Raw genomic sequence first — 27,743 nt, forward strand, 5'->3', positions numbered from 1 at the left:
TTTATTTTTTTTTAATTTTTTAAATGTTTATTTATTTTTGACAGAGAGAGAGAGACAGAGTATGAGCAGGGGAGAGGCAGAGAGAGAGGGAGACACAGAATCGAAAGCAGGCTCCAGGCTCTGAGCTACCAGCACAGAGCCTGATGCGGGGCTCGAACTCACAGACTGCGAGATCATGACCTGAGCCGAAGTCGGCCACTCAACCGAGTGAGCCACCCAGGTGCCCCTAAACTAAATTAAATTTAAAAAAAATTTTTTAATGTTTGTTTATTTTTGACAGAGTGCAAGCAGGGGAGGGGCAGAGAGAGAGGGAGACACAGAATCCAAAGCAGGCTCCAGGCTCTGAGCTGTCAACACAGAGCCCAACATGGGGCTTGAACCCCAGAGCCAGGAGATCATGACCTGAACCCAAGTTGGATGTTTAACCCACTGAGACACCCAGGTGCCCCTAAACTAAATTAATTTAACAGTTTACTTTTCTGAATTTGGATGAGTGATAAATTAACATTTTTAAAAAAATAGCGATAATAATGTAAAAAAAATTAACCACAAACTCTGCTTGAATTGGCAGGTATTTAGAGGTCATCTGATCCAGTTTTCCACCAATGAACACATTAGTAAAGTGATTTGTCCAAGGTCATACTTATGGCTTGTTATTGTTATTGACAGAGCCTAGCTGTTCTGATGTCAGTTCAGTGATCATTCCATTCCATTCATCGTTCAGGACATTCAGGCAGGTAATAGATCTTTTGCTTAACTATCAGAAAATGTGGAATGGTGAGTTCTGTTTGCTTGATGGCAACCATCATACTCTTTGTCTTAATCATAATAGATATAAGACAATTCAGCATTGTTTGAAAAGCCACTTCTTTGCAGACATTGATTTGACCTTGAGTATTCAGTTCGTATAATTTTAAATACAGTAACACTTTAAATAAAGGAGGAAATATTACAGACGATTGTCTTTTCCGATGGGTTTTTTGTTATGCATCTTATCTCACTAAATTGGTAATGAAAATTCTCTTTTTATTCAAATATATATTGAAGAGTGATTTGTTATTATGAATAAATGTTATAAATAGGAACACTATTCTTTTGCAAAAATGTCTTTTTTCCAACTTTATTAAGATACAATTGTCATAAAGTGTACAATAGGTTGGTTTGATATACTCAATATATTGAGAAATGATTAACATAATAGCATTAATTAACATCTCTATCACCTCATAGAATTACCATTTGTTTTTTGTGGTGGGAACACGTAAGATGTACTCTCTTAGCCACTTTAAAGTGTGCGCTACAGTATCGTTAACTATAGCCACCATGTAGGACATTACATCCCCAAGATTTATTTATCTTCTAACTGGAAGCTTATACCTTTTGAGCATCTTCACCCATTAACATTTTTGATATGATAAAATTATAGAAATAGAGAACAGATTAGTTGTTGACAGGGTTAAAGAACAGGGTGGGAGCAAGAGGGAAGTAGTTATGTTTATAAAAGGGCAACCTAAGAGATCCTTATGATGGAAATGTTCTGTATCTTAACTGTATCAATGTAATATCCTGGTTGTGATGTTCGACTATAACTTTGCAAGATATTACCATTGCAGGAAGCTGGGTAAAGTGCCTATTATTTCTTACAATTCCATGTAAAATTACAATTATTAAATACACACACACACACACACACACACACACATATATATTTGTTTTACATGAGAAGTTCCTCTAAGCAAACAAAAATAAAAACTACTTGCACCTTCTCATGTTATCTACAAAATTTCTCAAATCACTAATAAAATTCCAGTAAGACATAAGCAGCCATAGAAAACTCAGATGAAATACATTGGGACTAAGAGTAGTTAGATGGATAAGCAGGAATGAAGAAGGTGGCAATAGTTCCAAGTTACAAAGCATAGATCAAATAATCCCATCGACATAACCAGTGAACTGTTACGACGACTAGGAGGCCAATACAGCACTCAGTGACCCAGTCCGGATACTGCAACCTTGACTAATGCAAAGCAATGTTCTTTTTTCTTTTGAATCGATTTCTTTTGAAATCACAAATATAAATGATTCTGTTACTCGAAGTTGGCACAAAATAAATTTACACAGTATGAGGAATCAATTGAATTTAGTATTAGTGTTTTGTAAAATTAAGCATATGTAGGAAAACAAATTTTGTGACTATTGTCATGATTTTTGTTTGTTTTATCTGAGTTTATGTTGCTAAAGACACTTAGGAGAAGTAGGCATGTGGGACTCAATGCTACTCAATTTAGACTAGTGAAGTTTGCAATTAACTTAATTCTAACTAGTTAAGTTAGAAGAATTTGACTAGTTAAGTTTGCAGTGTTTAAATTCTTAAGAGATTTATCTTTATAAGACATTAGTTTTTTAACTATATAAGAGTATTAAATATTTAGAGGAATAACTTAATATATACTTTTAAGTTAACTACATTAAATATCAAAGCAAACATAAAAATTCAAAAGCCCTTTGGATGGTTAAGATTTCAGAAATATGGCTAAGCCAAGGCCAGCACTCCTACTTGCTAAGGGATCAATTCTAAGATTCTGGGGAACTCCTTTAAGGACTAACGATCTCACACAAAATCAATAATTTGTAATTCTCCAAGTACTAGCAGTTCAGAACCAGCACAGCACCTGGCATGAAGCAACTGCTCAATAAAAGTTGGTAGAGTGACTTATTTTTTCTGTATTATAGTCACATAATGTAGCTGAACTCCTTATTCTGAACCAGAATTTACAAATGCGATTTCTGGGAAAGGTATCATTGCCATGAATGGCCATGCTAGGACTATTATACATTTGCAATCCCCTAAGTGGTAGTGAGATCAATAGTTACCCTTGTGACAAAAATGTAAAAGAGAAAACAATCAGCTTCATTCTGATATTGCCCAGTTGAACTGCAGTCCTGCAGTATTGTTAATCTAATATGATAATTAACTTTGAGCAGGGCCTCCCATGCTGGTAATTGGGAGTGAGTAAGCTCATCGCACAGCACAGCTATGCATGAGTCTAGGCAACTCCTAGAAGCATTCACTGCACAAATTGCAGAGATAAGAGAGACTGAACCCTCAGCGGGAGGTTGGAGGTAAGAAAAAGGATCCAGAAAAAAAAGTATGAAAATTTTAAAAAGGAGTTTAGACCTGAGCCAAATAAAGTAAGTAACGTGAGACTATAACTGTTTAAATCCAACGATCAAAAGTTGGATGCGAGATGCCCTCACACTCGTCTAAAACGTAGATGTGCACTGGAAAAGACTCTGAATGTCTATGGAAAGAGACAAAGATGAAATTATTGTGAATTTGTGCACATCTTCCTCTTAAATTGGAAGTGCTAACTTTTAACATGCTTGGAGTTGTTCTGGGGGCAGAATCCAAGAGTAAAGTCTTCTGAAGCCTTCAACCGCCTCACCCCCTAAATTTATATTTTCTGGCAAAGGACAGCAAAATTTACATGAAATAAATCTGGAGGAACTGGAAGAGAAGCTTTCTGTCTCCTGGCAGCTAGAAGATAAATTCTAGCTTATTTACCTTGCATTATGAGACAGTTACAGATGTATTACAGCTCTTCTCAATCACTTAGTTACGAGCTTATTAACTTTCCTAACAGCTGTAGTAATATCCCACTATTTGAGAGAGGCAATGTGTTAGTGATTAAATGACTTAATAAACAATCTGTCACTTTTCATGTTTCATAAACCTGAGCACATTTACGAAGGACAAGGAGGTAGATTCCTTAACTCATTTGATATAAAGCTTATGAGAGTTAGGAAAGGATAATTTCAGGGTATCTCAGATGCCTTTCCTGATTTACATTTAATCTCTGATAAAGCAGAAAAAAATTAGACCCATTTAGAAAATAGGTCCCATATTTGCTATTGAGCAACAAGACAAACAAGAAGTCAGATACATTCATATTCATATCACACATACACACGCATGTGCACATATTATTTAAAGTTCTAGAAGTGCGAAAGCGATCATTTTTAGCCAAGAGGAAACTGGCTAGCCCCAACTGCTCAAATCCCAGCTTTGCCATGTTATTTGCTACCTGTGACCCTGGGCAGGTTACTGTGATTCTGTTTTCTTCTCCACATGATATGGGTGGTAATAGTACTTACCTCTTAGACTTGTTGGGAAGTCATTAAAATTATTTTAAAATACTTGGAAAAGAATACTTAGAACTGGAATTTAGAAAGCACACAACAAGTAGTAACAAGTTGTTTTCTTTTTTTTTTTTTTCTAATCAAAGGTGAGACCAAAATTAACTTTGTTAGGCAAACCAACCCATAAGTAAATTTACTATTAATTTGTGTCCATTGGGGAGGTGATTTATTTGGAGTGTCCTTGGTGCCATTTTGCTATGTCTCTTCAGTGGACGAATTAGGGCAAGAAGGAGAACTGAATCTGCTCTTTCTAATTAGCAGGGAATTAGTAGAGGAGTCTACTTCCCTGCCCCAGAATATCCCGGTGGTATAAAGTTAAGAGGAAAAATAATTTTCTGCTTTCATACTGTTTGTAAATTAAAGTTCCTTACAAATCTGTTAATTTTGCTGCAACATTTTTAACGGTAAAAGGGTGGGGTGGGGAGGGGGAATCTTACTTTGTGAGCAGGAGTTCTCACTTCCTTCCTTCCACAGCTGAACTTAGTTCATACAGAATAGCTGAAAGAGTAAGTCCTTGAATTATGAGAGCGCCTTGCACTTAAAGGGCATTTTCTTTCCTGCAGCATGATAGCAATTTTAAATCTGGCTTCAATGAATATATCATAGAATCTCAAGGGTCTAAATTAAGCTGATTGTTAGTCTGAATATGAAAAAATACAAAAGCATTAATCATATGGACTACTTCCCAAAAACTCTGCAACTGAGTTATGAAAGCTCTACTGGATCTCCTTGTGTTGCTATCATTTTTCACCCAGTGTGTGGTCAGTACATCACTTGAAGCACAAAATTCTTCACTCTGTTCATTGCAGAGTCTGCGACATGAATGCCAATGTAGGAAAAAAAGAATTTAAATAACACCGCAAAGTGTCACGTTGCACAAAACCTTGAAGAGTGTAAAACTAAATCTTGAGAGTCTGATTATAAGAGAAGATGCCTGTTTTTTAAAGTCAACTTAAGATCATCATGTTTTTTCATTCACCTACATTTGACAGAATTCCTGACAAATCTCTCACTCACTTCTCTATTGCTTACTTGTATGTATGTATGTTTTAGAAAGAGCATGTGAGCAGAGAGAGGCAGAGGGAGGGAGGGAGGGAGAGAGAGAGAGAGAGAGAGAGAGAGAGAGAATCTCAAGCAGGCTCCATATCAGTCCCACAACCCTGGGATCATGACCTGAGCGAAAATCAAGTATCAGTCACTCAATATTGAGCCATCCAGCGGCCCCACTTAGTTGTTATTTTTAAAGATCCAGGCTATTTTATGAAACACAAATCTTACATACTTCCTCAGACCCCCTCAGTGATGGCAGCCTCCCTGACACTGGCTCACCACTGAGGCTGCCATGTTGAATAGAGTATGTTGTGATCCTCTCAGTCCTCCTGGGGCCAACCAGTTCCAAATCTGATGCAACTCCCCATCACAAGAAAGGACTTGATAGTCTGAGTTTCTACAAGAATAGCCAAATGATGCATCACAGAATATACGGGAGTTCCCTGCTACTATGGTTAAACTTTGACTTACGGGAAGCAAAAAAGTTAGTGAGGCAACTAAGTTCTTTCTCCTTCCTCCGTCCAATAGACACCCAAAGTCATAGTCTTTGTCATTGATAAGATTTCTCCTTGTCATCCTCCAGAGAAACCCCGTGTCCAGCAATGCTCTTGCTAAGAAGCTGCTATGTCTCTGTGCAGGGGGCCATGAAGTGGTAGCCAGTGTGGCCATGCATTCCTGTGGCTTCCCCTCTTTCATTGCCTCACTCATTTTTCCTCACCTGTGCTGCACTGGGCTGGGTTTCGCCTTTGACGTTGCCGCATTATTACTTTTATGATTGCCTCAGGCTCTCTTATCTAGGCAATGACAGTTATATTTTTCTTGTATTTCAAGATAGGGAGACTGATCACTTTACTCTTTTTATCTTCCTGCAGAAAATTGTTACTTTTGGGGATTAAGAACCCTAGCATTCTAAATTAAAGTGTGCTGAAATATTGTTATGAGCAATAAGAGCAAATAACTTGATGGCGAAAAAAGGAAAACATAATTAATGTCTACTTTCACCCTATTGGGAGACCAAGATAATTCAGAGCAGAGCAATGCACCTATTTATAAACACTCTTAGCAGGAAAGAAAAATACAATTTCTTTAACAAGGCCCATGACTTTTACTTTTTCCAAGAAACATTAGAAGAGGCTGGCCCCTGGGAGTCAGAAGGATGGTTGTTAAGGCAAGCATAATTAGGCATAGTGCATAGAATCGACTCAGGAAAGGCTGAAATAAAACATGTGGTTCTAAAGGACAGCAAAGACTTTTTACAAAAGATAATAAACCCAATCTCCTGGTTGAGCTCAGGCTCATAAACCTTCACGAGTTTGTTAGTTTTTTTGTTTATGTGTTCGTTTTTGTTTATCTCTGGTTTGTTTCTTGGGAAAGGAATGTGATGGGATTTGCAACCCTCCATCCTAAACTCCACTCCTTGAAGCAAGGAGGAGATTCTCTACGTGCTCCTTCACCTCCTACCCCCTCATCTCAACAGAAAGGACCTATAACATGGCAGCCCAACAATTACCTTTTAAAGTATCTCAAATATATTATTTAAAACTTTTTTACAATTTATTTATTTTTGAGAGAGAGACAGAGAGAGTGAGAGGGGGAAAGGACAGAGAGGAGAGACACAGAATCTGAAGCACGCTCCAGGTTCTGGGCTGTCAGCACAGAGCCTGAACCGTGAGATCATGGCCTGGGCTGAAGTCAGATGCTTAACCGACGGAGCCACTGAGGCACCTCTAAAATATATTCCTCTAAGTAAAATAACTAAGTATACCTTGACCACCAACTCTCATTTTTAACTGCACACAAACTGTAATGAATCTCACAGAAGAGCATGAGGAAAACCCCTCTGATTTTCAGGTCCGCTGTTTTATTTGTATTTATCTAACAGGCAGTGATTCTACTCTAGATAAGAAATGGGCTTGAAGGATGGGAGAATATGCCACCCCAAAATATGCCACTTTGGAATAAGGATTATTTTGAGCTAAAGGCATTTAAAACTCAGCAGATACAAAAAGGCTGTTCTAATTTCCCTCTTCTTCCTAAAAGCAGGAGATTAAAAAGTCCCATGTGAAAGACACCCTCTCCGTACTGAGAGGATAGGAACATTCTTTGATGGTGAGTCAAAGCTGAGAGAATTCTGTACAGATTTTGTTAAAACAATTCGTAGCTTCCTTTGGCCTCCCCATTTATTTTAGTCACCTTTTCACAATTGTCTCTCTTTGTTAAACGTAGTATAACAAAGGTGTCCCTACTCCTTTGGGTCCTCATTTCCTTGTGAGGGCACCTGTGTCAGGTAAAATTTACATACATTTGTAAGCTTTTCTCCTGTTAATCTGTCTTATGTCTGTGAATTCCTGGGCCCAGCTGAAACACCCTAAGAAGGGCGGGGTAAAATTGTGCCTCCCCTACAGTCTCCACATCCCTTTACCTTCTCCACAGCATGTTTTGACTCCTCCTCTGCTATTGCCTGGGGCAGAATCAGGGGCAACAGATGCTACTGTGAGCAATTGGAGTCCGGCAGCTGATCTGCATAGAGGAGGAGGTAATCAGCTGACACAGGATGCAGCAATCGACTAAATGTTCTTTTCCAATTCTGCGTGGGCTGTTTAAGACTAAGGATTATTTCATGGTTCCAGGCTGACTAGAGAAACAACAGTGATGTAAAAGGAGATAGTTTATGTTTTCACGTAAAAACGAAAAGTGTTTATGACCCCCCTAAATGATAAATACACGGTCTTCATTCTACTGCTGCAGCTGATACTTTTCCTTTTGAAAATTTGTCTTGCTGTGGCTTTAGAAAGACTCTTCTCCCCTGTGTGTTTCTCCTTTGTTTGCATTCATTTCACCCAGTAAATACTAATTTTCTCTAGGATTCTAAACTCAACCCTGTTTAAATAATGTAGATGAAGAGGCTGGCATAATGTCTATAGGCCATAAATAAGGTCTTTCCTTCCTTTCTCTTCAGACTCCCCCTCTCACCCTTTGTGGCCTTATTCACCATCAGCAATTCAATGCCCATCTCCAGCAGGAGCCTGCAAATCTGTCTCCAATCCTGAAACCTCTACAAAGGCCCAGGTCCATGTAGATAAATGTTTTCAGTCACTTCCTCAAATTTTTCAGTCATTTCAAAGTCAACTTCCACCGAACTGAAAATTTTTATCACCACTCTCTAAAAATGTTTCCCTCTCCTATGCTTCCTATAGCTGTCTAAGTTATAATTATTTGCCGCAAACACTGAAAATATTTTTATCCTCTTAGAGTTTCTCATTTCATCTTTCTTCTATTTTCCCTGCTCCTAGTCTATTCTACTCCCCATAATTTCTCACTAGGACAATGGCATCTAACACTTGTCCCTGCTTCCTGTGTCCTTCAACACCAGTATATCCATCCCTGTGCATCAGAATTATATTTTTATAATCCTTTCCATATCATTGTACACATCTTCTCTGAAGTCATCTACAGCTCTAGCTCATTGCCAGTTGCACCAGATCTCTATTTACTGTTCTTGATATGTCCATGTTGCAGCACCATTGTTGATACAACTTCTGCCTGAAATTCTACCCTTCTGACTTGATAAAATCCATATCACCCTTTAAACCTTAACTCAAATTTCTTCTTTTCACTGAAACTCGCTTTGCTCAGGCATGTTTCACCTCTGCTTTCTCTATATTCCTGTAGGAATTCATCAAACTTTTTAAAGATTTTAACAAATGTGTATGATTAATGAGTGTACTTCAGTCTTTCTTCAATTCATCAACAGCTTGAGGTTTGCAATTACAACCTTTACTATACCATATCATTGGCCTATTTATATATACAAATCTCCCTTTCCTGTATATGTCTGCTTCTTGAGAAAAGGGGTGAAATCCTTGACACCTTCTTATACTCTATGTCTACCACCAGTATCTTGCTTATAGAAAGTCCTGAAAATGTTGTTTCTCAATAAGCTTCACTGCACAAGAATTCAAATTAGGTAGTTTGAACTTTTGTATGAGTATCTCACTTATTTTTTGATAATTCCTCTTTATTGCTTAATTGCATATCTGTCACTACTGACACTTGGGAAAAGGACCCAGCCTTTCCAGTTCACATGAGATACCACTGAAAATGATGAATATTGGGGGAAAAGAGGAGTTAAGATGGCGGAGCAGCATGGAGACCCTCAGCTTGTCTCATCCCTGAAACGCAGCTAGATCAGCACCAAAACATTTTTCACACCTAGGAGATTGCTATGAGGATGAATACAACGATCTGCATAACTTGAGCCACAGAACTCAGCAGGGACACAGTGTGGAGGGGTGAACTGGGGGAGAGAGAAGCTGTGGAGGGTAGGAACCTTTTTTTGTGGAGAGGACAAAGAAAGGGGGAGAGTGCAGTGCATTGGGAGAGTGCAGGAAAAACATTCCCCCGAAAGTACCTGGAAAGAAAGAGGGAGAAAGAATGAAAACACTCACAGGGAAATGAACAAGAAATCTGTTTCTCAAAACCACTGACAGTAAGAAAGGTATCCTTCAACACCAGCAGGATTAATACAAACAGTGGATTGCAGAGTCTGAAGTTTTGGAGCTCAAGTGCCTGGTGCTGGTGAGGAAGCAGAGTGAATCCCCAGAAGCAGGCAGCAGGGTCTGAGGGGTCCGTGTGCCACATGGAAGAAGTGGTTCCCTTGTTTGGCAGTGGTTCCCCTGCTTGGAGAACATTTGGTACAGCCCATATGGCCTCCCAACAGGCAAAAGTCCCAGCAGATCCCAGAGACCAGCCTCGGTTGCTGATACTGGGACCAAGACGCCAGAATGTGGTGAAACCTGGCCTTGGCTGTGTGTTGTGATTTGCCATGATCTCTGAAGCTCTGCCACTGCATGGTCACATGAACGTTTTCCAGGGCAAGTTCAGCGAGACTCTCCTCCAGAGAGTCAGCATGGGTCCGAGCCATACAGGTCTCCGAAGCTTGAGGTTTTGAAACACAGCCCCATCTGAGGTAAAACTCTGGAGGGAGGTGCTGCCGGGCAGGCCGATGGCTTGGACACCGACAGGGTAGAGGCGGGGAGTGGATGGAGGCCTGAGACAAAGGAGGGGTGCTTGATCGCGAGTTGGTCAGAGCACAAAATACCTGTGCCAGAGATTAGGGAACTGGGTGAAGCCATTACCACCTCTTCCCCACACACTCAGGTGTACCACACTGATCCACCCCTGTAACTTAAGCAGTGCCACAAGGTGGACAATGGAGCCGTTACATCAAGCCCCACCCAACTGCACCCTCCAAGCACATCTCCTAGAAGACCAACACGAGTCCCTCCACCTGCTTAGTAGACAGACTATAGAGTGCTTCCTAGTTTGAGTTCTAGGTGAAAGTGGTTATAACGTCATCCAGCTTTCATTCTGTTTGCTGGTTCATCTATTCTTTTTGTTTGTCTTTCTTTTCTTTTTCTTACATAAAGAAAGAGAAAATTTTATTTTTATTTTCTTTTTTTAATATTTTATTTTTTCATTATTTTTTACTTTACTTTTAAAATGTTTTTATTCGACTTCATTTTCTTTATTTTATTCTATTCTATTTTATTATATATTTTTAAATTTTTTAACCTTTTTCTTTATTTTCTTTCCCTTTTTTCTCCATTCCATCAAGCTTCTTTCAACAAGCAGACCAAAACACAACTAGGATCCAGCTTCCTTTATTTGATTTTTGCTTCTTTAAAAAATTTTTTAATTTTAATTTTTAATTTTATTATTTTTTTTCCTTCTCCAAAATGACAAAACAAAGGAATTCATCCCAAAATAAAGAATAGGAAGAAATGACAGCCAGGGCTTAATCAACACAGATATAAGCAAGATGTCTGAACTAAGCTTTAGAACCATGATAATAAGAATACTTGCCAGAATTGAAAAAAGCATAGAAGCATAGAATCTCTTTGTGCAGAATAAAAAAAAAAAAAAAAAGAAGAAGTAAAATTTAGTCAGGATGAGATTAAAAATGTTATAACTGAGATGCAATCTCGAATGGATGCCATGACAGCAAGGCAGCGAATCAGCAATGTAGAAGACAAAATTATGGGGAATAATGAAGCAGAAAAAAAGAGGGAAACAAATGCAAAAGAGCATGGTACAAGACTTAGAGAACTCAGTGACTTATTAAAAAGGAATAACATCTGAATCATAAAAGTCCCAGGAGATGAAGAGAGAGAAAAAGGGCAGAGGGTCTATATGAGCAAATTATAAGAGAAAACTTTCTGGGGAAGGACACAGACATCAAAATCCAAGAATCATACATAACTCCCATCAGATCCAACAAAAAGTGGCCATCAGCAAGGCATATCATAGTCAATTCACAAAATACACAGGCAAGAATTATGAAAGTAGCAAAGGAAAAAAAGCCCTTAACCTATAAGGAACACAGAAGAGGTTCTCAGCAGATCTATCCATAGAAACTTGGCAGGCCAGAAAGCAGTGGCAGCATATATTCAACGTGCTGAATCAGAAAAATATACAGCCAAAAATTCTTTATCCAGCAAGGCTGTCATCGAAAATAGGAGAGGTGAAGAATTTCCTAGACAAAAACTAAAGGAGTTCATGACCACTAAACCAGCCCTACAAGAAATTCTAAGGGAGACCCTTTGAGTGGAGAAAAGACAAAACGAAATAAAAAAGACCAAAAGCAACAAAAACTAGAAAGGACCAGAGAACATCACCAGAAACACCAGCTCAACAGCGCAACACAATGGTGCTAAATTCATATCTTTTAGTATTCACTCTAAATGTCAATGTACTAAACACTCCAATCAAAAGACACAGGTATCAGAATGCAAAAGAAAACATACCCATCTATATGCTGCTTACCAGAGACCCATTTTAGACCTAAAGACACATGCAGATTGAAAGTAAAGGGATGGAGAATTATCTATCATGCTAATGGATGGCAAAAGAAAGCTGGAGTTGCTATACTCATATTAGACAAACTAGATTTTAAAATAAAGACTGGAACAAGAGATGAAGAAGGACATAATATCATAAGTAAGAGATCTATCCACCAAGAAGATCTAACAATTGGAAATATGTATGTCCCCAACATGAAACACCCAAATATATGAATCAATTAATGACAAACATAAAAAAACTCATTGATAATAACATAATAGTAGACGATTTCAACACCCCACTTACAACAATGAACAGATCATCTAAACAGAAGATCAACAAGGAAACAATGACTCTGAATGACACACTGGACTGGATGGACCTAACGGATATATTTAGAACATTTCATCCTAAAGTAGCAGAATACACATTCTTCCCAAGTGCACATGGAACATTCTCCAGAATAGATCATATACTGGGGCACAAATCAGCCTTCAACAAGTACAAAAAGCTCAAGATCATACCATACATATTTTCAGACCACAACACCATGAAACTCAAAATCAACCACAAGAAAAAAATTTGGAAAACAATACTTGGAGAGTAAAGAACATGCTAGTAAAGAATGAATGGGAGGGCACCTGGGTGGCTCAGTCTGTTAAGCATCTGACTCCAGCTTAGCTCATGATCTCATGGATCATGGATTCAAGCTCCAGATGGGGCTCTGTGTTGACAGCTCAAAGCCTGGAGCCTGCTTCGGATTCTGTGTCTCCCTCTCTTTCTGCCCCTCCCCTGCTCGTGCTCTGTCTATCTCTATCTCTCAACATTAAATAATTGTTAAATTTTTTAAAAAGAATTAATGGGTTAACCAAGAAATTAAAGAGGAATATTGATGAAAAATACTGATAAAATTAATTAAATAATTATTTTCTCTTAATTAGAAGATAGGGTAAAAATGCTTTCTTGAGATGATTTCCTCTTTTATTTTTTTATTTGAGGAACTAGAGTAAAACCTCACAGTTAAAATGTTATCTATTTGCTTACTTACTTGATTTTATTAGTTTCTTTTAATATGCCAAATACAACACATAGTGTTTCTTATTGGCGGGCTATAGCATGCAAAGTCAAATAAGACATTGCCTCTACCCCCAAGATATTTATAGGTTAGTTCAGACTAGACATGTAAATAATTAACAACAAAAGCCAAATTAATCAAGTGATAAATAGAGGTATAGGCAGTGCTGTGAAAGAACAAAATAGGAAAAATTAGTTTATACTGAGACCAAGAGCGATGTCACCAAGATAGTAGCATAGGTTGTTTCTGACCTAACTCTCCCTCACAAGAACAACTAACAGCTACTCAAGAACAAACCAGCCCGAGAGAATCCTAGAATATAGGGGTGAGGCTGAAGTATCCTGTACCACAGAGAGGAAAACACCATTAGAAGGGTAAGAGAAGTGGCTACAAATTGACCTCATTGCCCCTCTCCCCAGCCAGCAGAGTACCACGTGGAGAGGTTTCCCCCAAGCCTTTGGTTCCTCCAGTGGGAAAAGAAAACCCTGAATGGACAACCAGAATCCCCCCCACCACCAGCATTTTGTATTGCTTTGCAAGAACCCATACTCTGATCCCACACCTTTGAAATTTCAGGGGAATCTGTGGGGCTCAGCCACAGGGAATCTGACTGTGATGGAGAAGGGGAAAGGGCTTGAAGACTGACTTCATACCAGCAATACTCAGGTAGTAATACCAACCATCAGCTTTGCTCATCTGCAAAACAAAGTTAGGAGCACACATTGACCAAGGAACACAGGTGGGTACAGATCTGCCTGATGCAGATCCTCAGATAAGGGGTTTTTCTGGCAATAGAGCCTGGGTTTTCATGCCTGAGCAAGGAACTGAATCACAGCCCCACCTGTTCTGTAGAGTATCTTCTGGCCACATCTGACCAGAAGGGTTAGAGACAAATCTTGGAAGCTGTGAGGCCCAGGGGCACTTGAGCTGAGAGGTGGGCAAGAAAGACTGATCACCTGCAGAGCAAAGCCAGAATCAGGTACAGAGTGTCCCCATGCTATGCACAGGCCAGGGATGATTTATAGCCAAGGCTGAGGGTAGCTTCCAACTCCTCCCAACTGGAGAGACTGCTTGGGAATATGAGAGTAGCCAGAAGTGACTTTCCTCCCCCTGCACAGGCAAAAGAGCTAATAATAGCCTCAACCACTGTGGAGAGTGTGTTCTGGCCTCATCTGACTAGAAGAGCTGGTAAAAACACCTGGAAGCTGAGCTGCTGATACGTGAGCTAAGAGGGGATAGAGCTAACCACTTCCAGAGCAAAGCCAGTGGCCCTGTTTGGTCAGGGAACTTGGAGGGCAAGTCAGCTTGAGTTAAGACAACAAAGAGTTTTACCATCTCTAGAGCTGCTTCTGCCGAACCAAAGTAGGGAATTTAATTCATAGTCCCACTCATTGTTGAATACAGCCTTCAGCCTGCTCAACCAGGAAACCTAACCAGAGCATGTGAGAAGCTGCATAACCCTTTCAACAACCCTAAGCAAAGTAGCACATGAACAGAGAGCACAGCCCATGGCTTCCTCCTTCTATGGAGCAAAACTAGTAGCCTCACCTGACCAGGTAATTTACCATTCTGATTTGGGTCCTCAAACAACAAACGGTATAGGTTCTGGGTCCCATCCAGCTGCCCTGCCAGGGCAGGGATACTAAGTCACAGCCCCATCCACTACTGAATATAGTACCTAATCCCAACCACCTACAAATCTGACCAGAGAATCCAGGCAACTGTGAAGCCCATCCTTCAGCCTCCTTGAGTAGGGAACCAAGCTAGCAGTCCCATCCAACTATTTCAGCCAGTGCCACACTCTCTCATTCCCTACCCTCAGAGCTTGAACAGTTGCCTCACCCAAAATCGGACCATAATGGCAGGCCCCACCTATCCAAGGACATACATTACCAGTAGACACACCCAGAAACTAATAGATGACTGGTGAAAAGCTATCTCTGCCAAAGGAAATCTGTAAAGTCTGAAACAGGAGCCCAATTATTCAAATATGCAGGTACAAATGTAAGGATTATGAAAATCAGGTAAATATGACACCAAAAGTATAATAATATGTTATTAGGTACACAATATTTTTTTAAGTTTTTTAATTGATTTATTTTAGAGAGAGAGAGAAAGTGTGTGCAAGCAGGGGAGGGGCAAAGACAGAGGGCAACAGAGGAGGATCTGAAGCAACTCTGTGAGGAGAGCTGAGAACCCAATGTGGGCCTCACACTCATGAATTATGAGATCATGACCTGAGCCAAAGGCAGATGCTTAACTAAGTGAGCCACCCAGGTGCCCCCACAATCTTTTTTAAGTCATGTAAATTTTAATAGTAATAACATAGAATATGAGTGAGAAGAAATACAAGTGTAAATTTTATGAATTCTATTGAACTTAAGTTGTTATCAGTTTAAATAAGATATTATAAATTTAAGACATTTTGTGTAAGCCTCATGGTAAACACAGGGGAAAATCCTGTAGTTATTACACAAAAGCACATGATAAAGAAGTCAAAGCATGCTAATGCGAAAAAACATCAACACACAAAAAAAGACAGCAGGGTAAGAAACAATGAACAATGGATCTACAAAACAGCCAGAAAACAATTAACAATATAGCAATAATAAGTCCTTAACCTATCAATAAGTACTTTAAAAATAAAAGTATTAAATTATTCAATTGAAAGAGAATAGCTGAATGGATTAAAGAAAAAAACAAAACAAAACGCCAAGATCCAATAATATGCTGCCTACAAGAGATTTAGTTAGTCTTTAAAGATACACATATGCTGAGAGCTAAGGAATGAAAAAAAAAGATATTTTAAGCAAATGGTAACCAAAAGAAGCAGGAGTAGCTATACTTACATTGGACAAAATAGACTTTAAATAAAAAACAGTAAAAGGATACAAAGGTCACCATATAATAATAACTGGGTCAATACATAAAGAAGATATAATAATTGTAAATATTTATGTCCTCAACATTGAGGCACCCAAATATATAAATCAAAAATTAATAGTGCTAAAAGGAGAAATAAACAGTAATAAAATAACAGTTGAGGCCTTTAATCATTCTCAATAACAGATAGATCATGCAGACAGAGAATCAATAATGAAACAGTGGTTTTGAACAACACTTTAGACCAAAGGGACCTAACAGACATATATAGAACATCCTATCCAACAACAGCAGAATACATATTCTTCTCAAGCATATATGGAACAATTTTTTTTAGAATAAACTATGCCTTAGGCCACAAAACAAGCCTTAGCAAATTCAAGAAGATTTAAATCATATCAAATATCTTTTCTAACCACAATGACATGAAACTATTAAAACAAGAGGAAAGTTGGAAAATTCATGAAACGAAACACATGGAAATGAAACAACACTCTTCTAAACAATTAATGGATCAAAGAAGAAATTAAATTTGGGGGTAAATTTCTGGAACGTTTTTAATGAAAATGGAAACACAGCATACCAGAACTTGTAGGATGCAGCAAAATCAGTTCTAAGATGGGAGTTCATAGTGATAAACACCTACATAAAAATCAAGATCTCAAATAAACAACCTAAGTCTACACCTTAAGGAACTAGGAGGAAAAAAAAAAGACACAGAGAGAACAAACTGAGCCCAAAGTTAGCAGGAGAAAGGAAATACAGAAAAACAATAGGAAAGATGAACCAAACTATGATTTGGTTCTTTGAAAAAATAATTGACAAATCTTCATTAGAAAACTCAAGGAAACAAGAGAAAGAACCCAAATCAGCAAAATTATAAATCAAAAAGTTGATACTAGAACTAGTAACACAAAAATTCAAAGGATTGTAAGAGACCTGTGAACAATTTTATGCCAACAAACTGAACAACCTGGAAAAAAAATTCTTTTTAATCTTAAAAATAAACAATTTACTAAAACTGAATCAGGAAGAAATAGAAAATCTCAATAGACCACTTACTAGTAAAAAGATTGAATCAGTAATAAAAAATCTCCCAGGGGCGCCTGGGTGACTCAGTCAGTTAGCTCAGGTCAGGTCAGCTGACCTCAGCTGAGCTCAGTCAGCTCAGGTCATGATCTTGCAGTCTGTTAGTTTGAACCCTGCGTCCAGCTCTGTGCTGACAGCTCAGAGCCTGGAGCCTGCTTCGGATTCTGTGTCTCCCTCTCTGCCCCTCCCCTACTCATGTTCTGTCTTTCTCTCTCAGAAATAAATAAAAACATTTTTATGCTTTGACTGTTAAAAAACTGAGAACAAACTGAGGGTTGATGGGGGGTGGGAGGGAGGGCAGGGTGGGTGATGGGTATTGAGGAGGGCACCTTTTGGGATGAGCACTGGGTGTTGTATGGAAACCAATTTGACAGTAAATTTCATATATTAAAAAATAAAAAAATAATAATTAAAAAAAAAAACAACACATTTTTAAAAAATCTCCCAAAGAAGGAAAGCTCAGGGCCAGATGGCTTCACAGGTGAAGTTTACCAAAAATGTAAAGAAGAATTAACACCAATCTTTCTCAAAGTCTTACCAAAAAATGAAGAGGAAGGAATACTACCAAACTCATTTTAGGAAGTCAATATTATCCTGATCCCCAAACCAGAAATGGACACTACCAAAAACAAAAATAAAAACAAAAAACAAACAAAAAACTATAGACCAATATCCTGATGAATATAGATGTAAAAATTCTCAACAAAATACTAACAAATTGAATTCAACAGCACATTAAAAAGATTATTCATCATGATCAGGTGGAATTTATCCCTGGGATGCAAGAATGGTTCAACATTTGCAAATCAATCAATCTAATATATTACATTAATAGAATGAGAGAAGAAAATCATTTAATCATCACAATAAATACAGAAAAAAAAACATTTGGCTAAATTCAACATCTGTTCACAGTTTAAAAAAAAATTAAGAAATTAGGCATAGAATAAATATACCTCAACATAATAGATGCCATATACGGAAAACCCACAATTAACATCATACTCAATGGTGAAAGGTTGAAAGCTTTTCATATAAGATCAGGAACAAGATAGGGATCTCCATTCTCACTATGTGTGTTCAATATAGTACTAGAAGTCCCAGCCAAACCAATCAGGTAAGAAAAATAAATAAAAGATATCAGAATTGTAAAGGAAGAAGTAAAATTGTCTCTATTTGCAAATGACATAATTTTATATATAGAAAATCCTGAAGACTCAACCAAAAAACTGTATATCTAATCAATAAAGTCAGCAAAGTTGCAGGATAAAAAATTAACATATAAAATCAGTAGCATTTTTATACACTAACAAGAAATTTTCTAAAAGAAATAATGAAATTGATCCCATTTACAAGAGTATAAAAAACAATAAAATACTTAGAAATAAATCTAAGGAGACATTGATGAAAGAAATCAAAGAAGACACAAGTAAATCAAAGAAGGTATCCTATGTTCCTGGATTAGAAGAATTGCTATTTTTAAAATAATAATATAACAGCCATCTACAGATTTAATCAAATTCCTATAAGGATTCCAGTTATATTTTTTACAGATGTAAAACACTTCTAAAATTTATATGGATCCACAAAAGACCCTGAATAATGAAACAAATCCTGAAAAGAAGAACAAAGTAGGAGGCATCACACTTCTTTATTCCAAGGTATACCATAAGGCCATAGTCAGAAAAACAGTATGGTACTGGCATAAAAACAGATAAATATATCAATGAACAGGATTGAGAGCCCAGAAATAAATCCAAGCATATACAGTTAACCAATATCTGACAAGAGAGACACAAATATTTAATGGAGGAAGGTCACTTCAATAAATGGTGCTGGCATAATTGGATCACATGTAAAAGAATGAAACGGACCCATATCTTACTCCACTCACAAAAATTAATTCCAAATGGATTAAAATGTACTCCAAATGGATTATAAAATTAACTCCAAATGGATTAAAATATAAGACAAGAAACCATAACTAGAAGAAAACATAAGAATAAAGCATGGTAATCGCTTTTTAGATATGACCCCAAAGTACAAGCAACAAAATAAAAATCAATGAGACCAGGGGTGCTTGGGTGGCTCAGTTGGTTAAGCGTCTGATTTTGGCTCAGGTCATGATCTCACAGTTCGTGGGTTCAAACCCTGTGTCAGGCTCTGTGTTGACAGCTGAGAGCCTGGAGCCTACTGAGATTCTGTGTCTCCCTCTCTCTCTGCCCCTCCCCAGCTCACACTCTATCTCTCTCTGTGTCTCTCTCTCAAAAATAAACACTAAAAAATAAATAAATAAATAAATAAATGGGACCATATTGAACTAAAAATCTTCACAGCAAAAGAAACAATCAACAAAGCATAAAGACAACCTATTGAATAGGAAAAAAATATTTGCAAACCATATATCTGGTAATGGATTAACATCAAAACAATATAAACAACACACATGACTCAATAGCAAAGAAACAAATAATCCAATTTAAAAAATGGGCAAAAAACCTGAAGATATTTCTCCAAAGAAGATATATGAAAGACAAAGAAGTACATGAAAAGATGCTCAACATCATTTGTCATGAGGGAACTGCAAATTAAAACCACAGTGAGATATAACCTCGCATCTGTAAAATGGCCATCATCAAAAAGACAGGAGATAACAAATAGTGTTATGTGTGAATGTAGAAAAAAGGAAACCTCACACATTGTTGGTAGAACTGTAAATTGGTACAGCCACCATGGGAAACAGTATAGAGGATCCTCAAAAAATTTAAAAAAGATCTACCATATGATCCAACAGTTCCATTTCTGGGAATATATCCAAAGAAAACGACACCACCAATTCAGGAAGATATCTGTGGCCCCATAAGCACAGCACAATTATTTACAATAGCCAAGACATGTAAACAACCCACGTGTCCATAGATGGATGAATGGATAAAGAAGTGTGGTATATATATACAATGGAATACAATTCAGTCACAAAAAATTAGGAAATATTACTGTTTGTGACAACATGGATCAACTTAAAGGCATTATGCTAAGTGAAATGAGTCAGACAAAGACAAACACTGTGTGATTTCATTTATATGTAGAATCCAAAAAGAAAAAAAGAAAAAAAAGAAGAACCAAACAAACAAACTCATAGAGAAAGAGATCAGACTTGTGGTTACCAGAGGTGGGGGGTGTGGGGAGGGGCAATTGGAGGCAGGTGGTTCAAAGATACAAACTCCCAGTCATGAGATCTACAAACACTTTAGATGTACTGTACCACATGATGACTACAGCTAACACTGCTGTATGATATACAGGAAAGTTCCTAAGAGAATAAACCTTGGGGCACCTGGATGGTTCAATCAGTTAAGCATCTATCTGACTCTTGATTTCAGCTCAGGTCATGATCTCATGGTTTGTGGGTTTGAGCCCTGAGTTGGGCTCTGTGCTGACAGCACAGAGCCTGTTTGGGATTCTGTCTCTTTCTCTCTCTCTCTCTCTCTTCCTCTCTCTTTCTCAGAATAAACTTAAAAAAAAGAGAGAGTGTAAATCCTAAGAGTTCTCATCAAAAGGAGAAAACTTTTTTCCACTTTTTTCTTTCTTTTCTTTTTATTGTATCTGTATGAGAAAATAAGTGTTAGCCGAACCTATTGTGGTAATCATTTCACAATATATGTACTATACACCTTAAACTTATACAGTATTGTATGTCAATTATTTCTCAATAAAACTGGAAGAAAAAAAAGAATATATTTCATGGAGGAGTTGGCCATTTAAAGGACATTTAGCAAATTCAGCCTTGATTCTTGGCCCATTTGTAACAATGATTAACTCACCTTGGATACCCTTATTGCAATTGCCTCAAACAGTAACTTGTTTATTTCTGTTCCATCTATTCTGTTTTGTCATAGAATAATAGAACCTTACACATTATGTTTACTTGTTATTTGTTGTTTAACCATTACAGAGTTAGGTACTATTAAATGCGACTTAACAGAATGTGTAGAACTTTCAAGTTAATTACCTGTAACAATGCTATTAATCGAGCATTTCTGAATTCAGGATCATTTGCAATAGCTGATAGATAATTTCAAAAAGTACTGCGGACGTCACTGATTATTTTTTATGAAAAAATGTCATTTTTCTTAATGAATCTCTTCGAGACAAAAAAGGATAGTTGTTTTAGGGTGCCTGGATTGCTCAGTCAGTTGAGCATCCGACTTCAGCTCAAGTCATGATCTCCCGGTTCGTGAGTTCAAGCCCCGTATCGGGCTCTGTGTTGACAACTCAGAGTCTGAAGCCTGCTTAAGAATCTGTGACTTCCTCTCTCTCTGTCCCTCTCCCGCTCATGCTCTGTCTCTGTCTCTCAAAAAATAAATAAATGTTAAAAAACAATTTTTAGAAAAGATAGTTGTTTTGAGGTACTTAAATTTACCTTAAGTAAATATTACATTTTATCAATCTATAAGTAAAAATTAGTTTGCATAAACAGCTATTCATTTATTGATTATAATTGGAATATTAATTAATCCACCTCTTTTGTAAACTACTTAAAATTGTTATCCTTAAAAAAAAGGCAGTGAAAAAAAGAACTTCTCTAATACTGACTTCTAAGGCAAAAAAACAAAAAATAGCCAAATTACTTTATTTTGTATTTTATGTTATCAGTATAAGCATAATAGAAAGTTTTAAAATGTCTCAAATTATTTGCAAGCTTTTTTCTGCATTCCTGACCCTGTTCCAATTTCCACAATATAATTTACAATCCTTTTTCCTACAACAATGGATATAAGGAATCTCATTCCTAGAATAAATTTATTCTTAGGATAAATTAAAATCTAGGAATGTATCAATCCAAAGCAGACTTCTACAAACTGGAAAGAGTAATCATTTTTGTGGAATAGTGGGGAGAATAATAAAAATATGTGCTGCTCTTTAAGCGTGTTCAGTTATAAATTCCTTTCCTAAGCCTCTGAAATTTTAAAGACATTCTATGCATCATTAAGGTACTTATGTCAAGGAAAGGTAAATGATCAAAGAAACATCCTAGACAACATCCTCCACAAGGAATATCAAACAGACATAACGATTATTAAAGTATTAACTACTCATTAGTGGCAGTGCTGATTAATGGAACGGTTATTTGAATCTTAATAATTCTGCGTTGTTGAGCAAGATATGCTAAGTCTCTGCCTCATGCTTTATGTTTTCTTAAGCATAAGTCACGCACACAATGCCTCCAAGAAAGCTTCAAAGAGCATAGCACTTTGTACAGGCTTTCTAGAAGAGAGTTGTAACTAATTAAAGTAGTGATCATGCCATTGAATAATAACAATTTTTATAATTTTTTTTGCTTCTACATACACTATGTATATTTAATCCACTTTATAAGCTTTCAACAGCCTGGGATAGAAAAGAAGAAAAGGTACAGCTTATGAATCATTTCCTATACCTTAGATTAGTCCTTTATACTGCTATTCACCCTACTGAGAGCTACTGTTAGCTGAAGGAGAAGACATTAGAACAAAAGTGCTCTCTGTTTTTCCTCTTACTTTTTTTCATGGACAAGCAAGAATCAGGGAATATAGGGAATTTTATACTGCTTTCACAAGAAGGAAGGTAAAATCTGCAGTTTCACTGTTAATAAGAAAACTTCTTGGTAACTTCTATTGGACCTATTTCTACATCACTGAGACAAGTATGTCTGGGTCTGATGATGATGGCCAACAATTATTCAATGTTAACGCTATATAGATATTGTGCTATATACTTATACATGCACTCTTATTTGCCCCTCATAAGTTCCACATAAAGTAGACACCATTATTACTCTCATTTTAACCTATTTCACTGAAGGCATAATATCCAAATTATAGCCAAGAAAGAAGGGTAAAAGGACATAGGGAAAAGAGGTTTCATGGGGGGTTTTTGTTTGATTTTTGACAGGCTTTGGATTTTACTCAGAAAGGATGCCTTCTCCAGGGACTTTTGCCAATAGTCCAGCCAAAGTCATATGGCCCCCAAACTGTAAAGGAGCCTGAGATATCAAATATTAGCTTCTATCCTTGATAATAGAGAAATGCCAGGAAACAGGATTTGTGGCATTGTTAGAGAATAAGCCAACCCACAGAATCTGACACATTTAAAAAAGAAAGTAAGGGCACCCGGGTGGCTCAGTCAGTTGAGCATCCGACTTCATCTCAGGTCACGATCTCGCAGCCCGTGGGTTTGAGCCCTGCATTCTGTGCTGACAGCTTGGAGACTGGAGCCTGCTTTGGCTTCTGTGTCTCCTTCTCTCTCTGCCCCTCACCAGCTCACACTCTGTCTCTCTCTCTCTCAAAAATAAACATTAAAAAAAAAAAGAAAGTAAACTTCAGGTACATTAAATAACTGAATTTAAATTTAAATAAGATAAAATTTGTAAAAAAAGTTAAGAAGAATATACACCTATCAGGACCAGGGGAGACATTCTTATACAAGACTGGAAAATTATACATAACAGAATAAAAAAACTTATTTAATAATATAATTTTAGTTACCAAAAAAAACCCCACAAACAGGGTTAATAAACAGAACATTCAGAAAATGACTGATATAGCTGGCAAACACAGACACATATACAAGCACATGCACCCAACACACATACTCAACACAAATAGTCCTTACAAATACACAAGAGAGATATAAAGTGCAAATGAGTAAATGGGCAAAGATATTGTTGGCATAATTCATAGGAGTAAATTGAAAGAGAAAAATAACATAAAAGAATCTTCAACCTCCCCAGTCATAACTAAAATGCAAATTAGATTAATAAGAAAATATCACTTCTTATTTATTAGAACTGCAAACATTTTCTAAAAAGAGAGAGATATATGTCCTATGGTGAGAAGCCCAGCAAAAGGATATTCTTTTCCCAGTGGTGGAAATGTCAAGTTTTATATCCTTTTCAGAAACCAATCTGGCAGCATCTTTTAAAATCTGAAATACACACTTGACCTTAGAAATGGCATTCCTAGGAACCTAATAAAAATAAAAGCATTACTATGTAAGGATATAACTAAAGATTATTAATTGCAATATTATTTATAATGCCAAGAACTGGGGGAAAAGTTTAATATCAATCAATAGGAACAGGGTTGGCTAAATTATGTTATATTTATGTTTTAGAATACTATGTAGCCCACTATAAAAAATTTAAATTTTACCAATTGACTTAAAGCATTTTCATAACTTTCTGAGTGAAAAAAAAAATGTGCAGAAAAAACATACATGATCATCCCATTTGGGATAAAAATAACATATTTCTGATAGATAGACTTTTGTATGTGTGCACATATAGAGGCTTATATACAATTACATAAACGTGAAGAAAATATGTAAGAAGAAATGCTGGTGTAAACATATGTTACAGAGTTGAAGAGTGGTTTAGGTGAAGCATGGGAGAAGATAGAGAACTTAACCAAGTAAAAAAGAAAGAGAAAAATACCACTAATAATAACTATATAACAGCAGATATGATCTGCTGCTAAGTGTGCATTCATGTAAAATTATATTTAAATACACATATATATGAATACATTTATGTTAAAAAATTAAAATAGTAACATGATATAGAATAAGGGTTGTGACCATGCTTATAATGTCATATGTGGTTCTAGGCAAATATAGAAGACATTAAGAAAAGAAAAGAGTTTTGTAAAAAATATTTAATGTAATTAAAATATACACAAACCTAAAATAGAAAAGTCAAAACAATGTGGAAGCAAGAATCTTCTACATGCATTACCTCACTAGCAAGATAGCAGTTTTTTTTTTTAATTTACCATATTACAACAAATGGCCTGTTGCTATTGTATATTCTGTATATGGCATGGTTATGTCTACAAATATGAAACATTTGGAACAAATCTGAGAAATCCAAACATCAAAAGTGTTTTCAAGTGCTTATATAGACATCATCACGTTGATAAGACAGCCAAATGATGACCAAATTTTTCAAACTTTATTAAGGTATTTATTGTTTTATAGATACAACATTTGTTCTATTTATTAAAATTATAAGTCTATGTCAAAGTGTGTGTAAATTAATAATGGAAACCATTATTTTTTTCCTAAAAATCCTAAATCCTAAATCATTTTACTAAAAAAAAGAAAGAAAAGAAAAAAGATAAGAAGAAAAAAGAAAAGAGAATCATGAAACAAAAATGACAACTGAAATCATCAAGGAGTATTTGTTGTTTTATAGAACATTTGTTCTATTTATTAAAATTATAAGCCTATGTTAAAGTGTGTGTAAATTAATAATGGAAACCATGATTTTTTCCTACACCTCAAATAAATAAATAAATAAATAAATTGATTAATTAATTAAAAAAGATAAGAAAAAAGAAAAGCAGAGAATCGTGAAACAAAAATGACAACTGAAATCATTAGGGAGTGCAGGACCTTCAATTCTTCTAGGATTTTAGGAAAATGAGGATTAAGATGGACTAGTTTCCTCCTTTTCTCCTCAACAAATTCTACCCTCCTTTTCCCTCATATTTAACAGGTGGTTTTCCCACCCACTTCAGGGAGAAAATACTAATTCGTGGACTGAAACTCCTCAACTTCCTATTTCTGTGCATATAAACTTAAACCCATTTCCATGCCTTCCTCCTTTCCTCCCTGTACAGCTAAGACTTCGCCCCAAACTCTGGGATTCCACGCACACCCCTCCTTCTCGGAAAATGCCTTCTATGCATCGTCCCTCCTTGTCCTTTGGCATCTTCAACTTACCCCTCTTTAGGCTGTTAGTTGTTTTTTTAATTAGGCCTTACCTATATATCATTTTTTTTAATGTTTTTTTTTTTTAATTTTTTTTTCAACGTTTTTTATTTATTTTTGGGACAGAGAGAGACAGAGCATGAACGGGGGAGGGGCAGAGAGAGAGGGAGACACAGAATCGGAAACAGGCTCCAGGCTCCGAGCCATCAGCCCAGAGCCCGACGCGGGGCTCGAACTCACGGACCGCGAGATCGTGACCTGGCTGAAGTCCGACGCTCAACCGACTGCGCCACCCTGGCGCCCCCTTAATGTTTATTTTTGAGAAAGCACCAGCGGGGTTGGGGAGGCGGGGAGGCGCAGAGGATGTGAAGAGTGTTCTGCGTTGCGCTGATAGCAGAGCCGGATGTGGAGCTCAAACCCATGAACCATGAGATCATGACCTGAGCAGAAGTAGGACGCTCAACGGACTGAGTGCCCTAAATCTTTTTTTTTTTTTTTAATCCAAGTCTGGGCTAGAAAATGTAGCAAATGAGTCTGTCACATTTTACATATCTGAAGACAAGAAAATTATCAAAAACTACTGAGGACTTGTCAAAATGACTCACCAATTTTAAGAGGTTTGCAGGGTCCAAACATGGTATAGTTTAAGCATCAGTGAGAATAATAGCTACAGTGGGTGGAAACTTGTGAAGCCATTTAAAATTCTTGCATTCATAATAACCATTTTTGAAAAAAATTAAAAATGCCCAGGTATTCTTTGAAGGATGTCAGATAATTAACTCAGAATTTTGAAACTGGTCAATAAATGAAACTAATCACTGTCCATACAAATTATACCTCAGAGTAACCGAATAGTTAATGAGGAAAAGTCTCATTTACAGACTTATTCCAGCTAATGAATGACAAGTCAATATCACATTTTGCAACTCTTAATAAATTAATAGACCCAGGCAAAGGTTCTCAAAGGCTGCTGATTTCACAATAAAAAACACAACGGGACATTTTGTGCCTCCAGATGAAAGAACAAACTGCAACATGTGAAGCAGTCTTCAAAAAATAATTGAACTACAAGAGGATCAAGACTCCAGTTTTAAGTACCAATTTAAAGAAAATGTGGAGCATAGAAAACATATTACATAGCACAGTTCAGCAACTAGCAACATCCAAACCATGAAACATTCTGCAGGACAAATGGTCCATTTGCTCAAAAAAATCAATAAGAAGAAGGAGTGCGGGAGAAGAAACCTATAGTTTAAAAGAGATATGGGAGGATTCCTCTCTGTGCTCCAAAGGAGGACACATCCTCTTTCCAATTGGAAGTCTCCTGCCTATTGGTGGTGGGTCTGCAGGGCTGGTCAAAGTATAGACCCTGGCCTGGTTCTGGTCCATGATGGCAATGGAAGAAGACCTCACCTCCTCCACAGACACACCAAATCCACACCTATTTATATAGCAATTCCTCCTGAAGAAGAACTGAGGGCTGACTTAATAGCTTCTGTATAACAAAAGATAAAGAGACCACGTAGAGGGGTGCCTGGGTGATTCAGTGGGTTAAGCGTCTGACTCTTGATTTCCCAGGGTTGTGGGATCAATCCCCACATCGGGCTCTGCGCTGAGGGTGGAGCCTGCTTAGGAATCTCTCTCCCATTGCCCCTCTCCCCTGCTTGTGCTTGCTCTCTCTCTCTCCAAAATTAAAAAAAAAAAAAACAATAAAAAATTTTTAAAAAGAGACCACATAGAGAATGACGAGCAAGACAAAGACATGATAATGAATCCTCACATCTGATCCTGTGAACTGCAGTGGGGAGGGATAGTACTAAGGGACTATGAGCAGATTCATCTGTCCTAAGGC

General features: G+C 37.1%; 1 pseudogene; it reads left to right on the forward strand.

Annotated features, from left to right (window-relative positions):
• The first annotated feature begins 9,889 nt into the window (after window positions 1–9,889).
• Window positions 9,890–27,743, forward strand: part of LOC122220683 — a 52,203-nt pseudogene continuing 34,349 nt past the window's right edge.

Source organism: Panthera leo, chromosome B2, assembly GCF_018350215.1.
Source record: "Panthera leo isolate Ple1 chromosome B2, P.leo_Ple1_pat1.1, whole genome shotgun sequence".
Lineage (NCBI taxonomy): Eukaryota > Metazoa > Chordata > Mammalia > Carnivora > Felidae > Panthera > Panthera leo.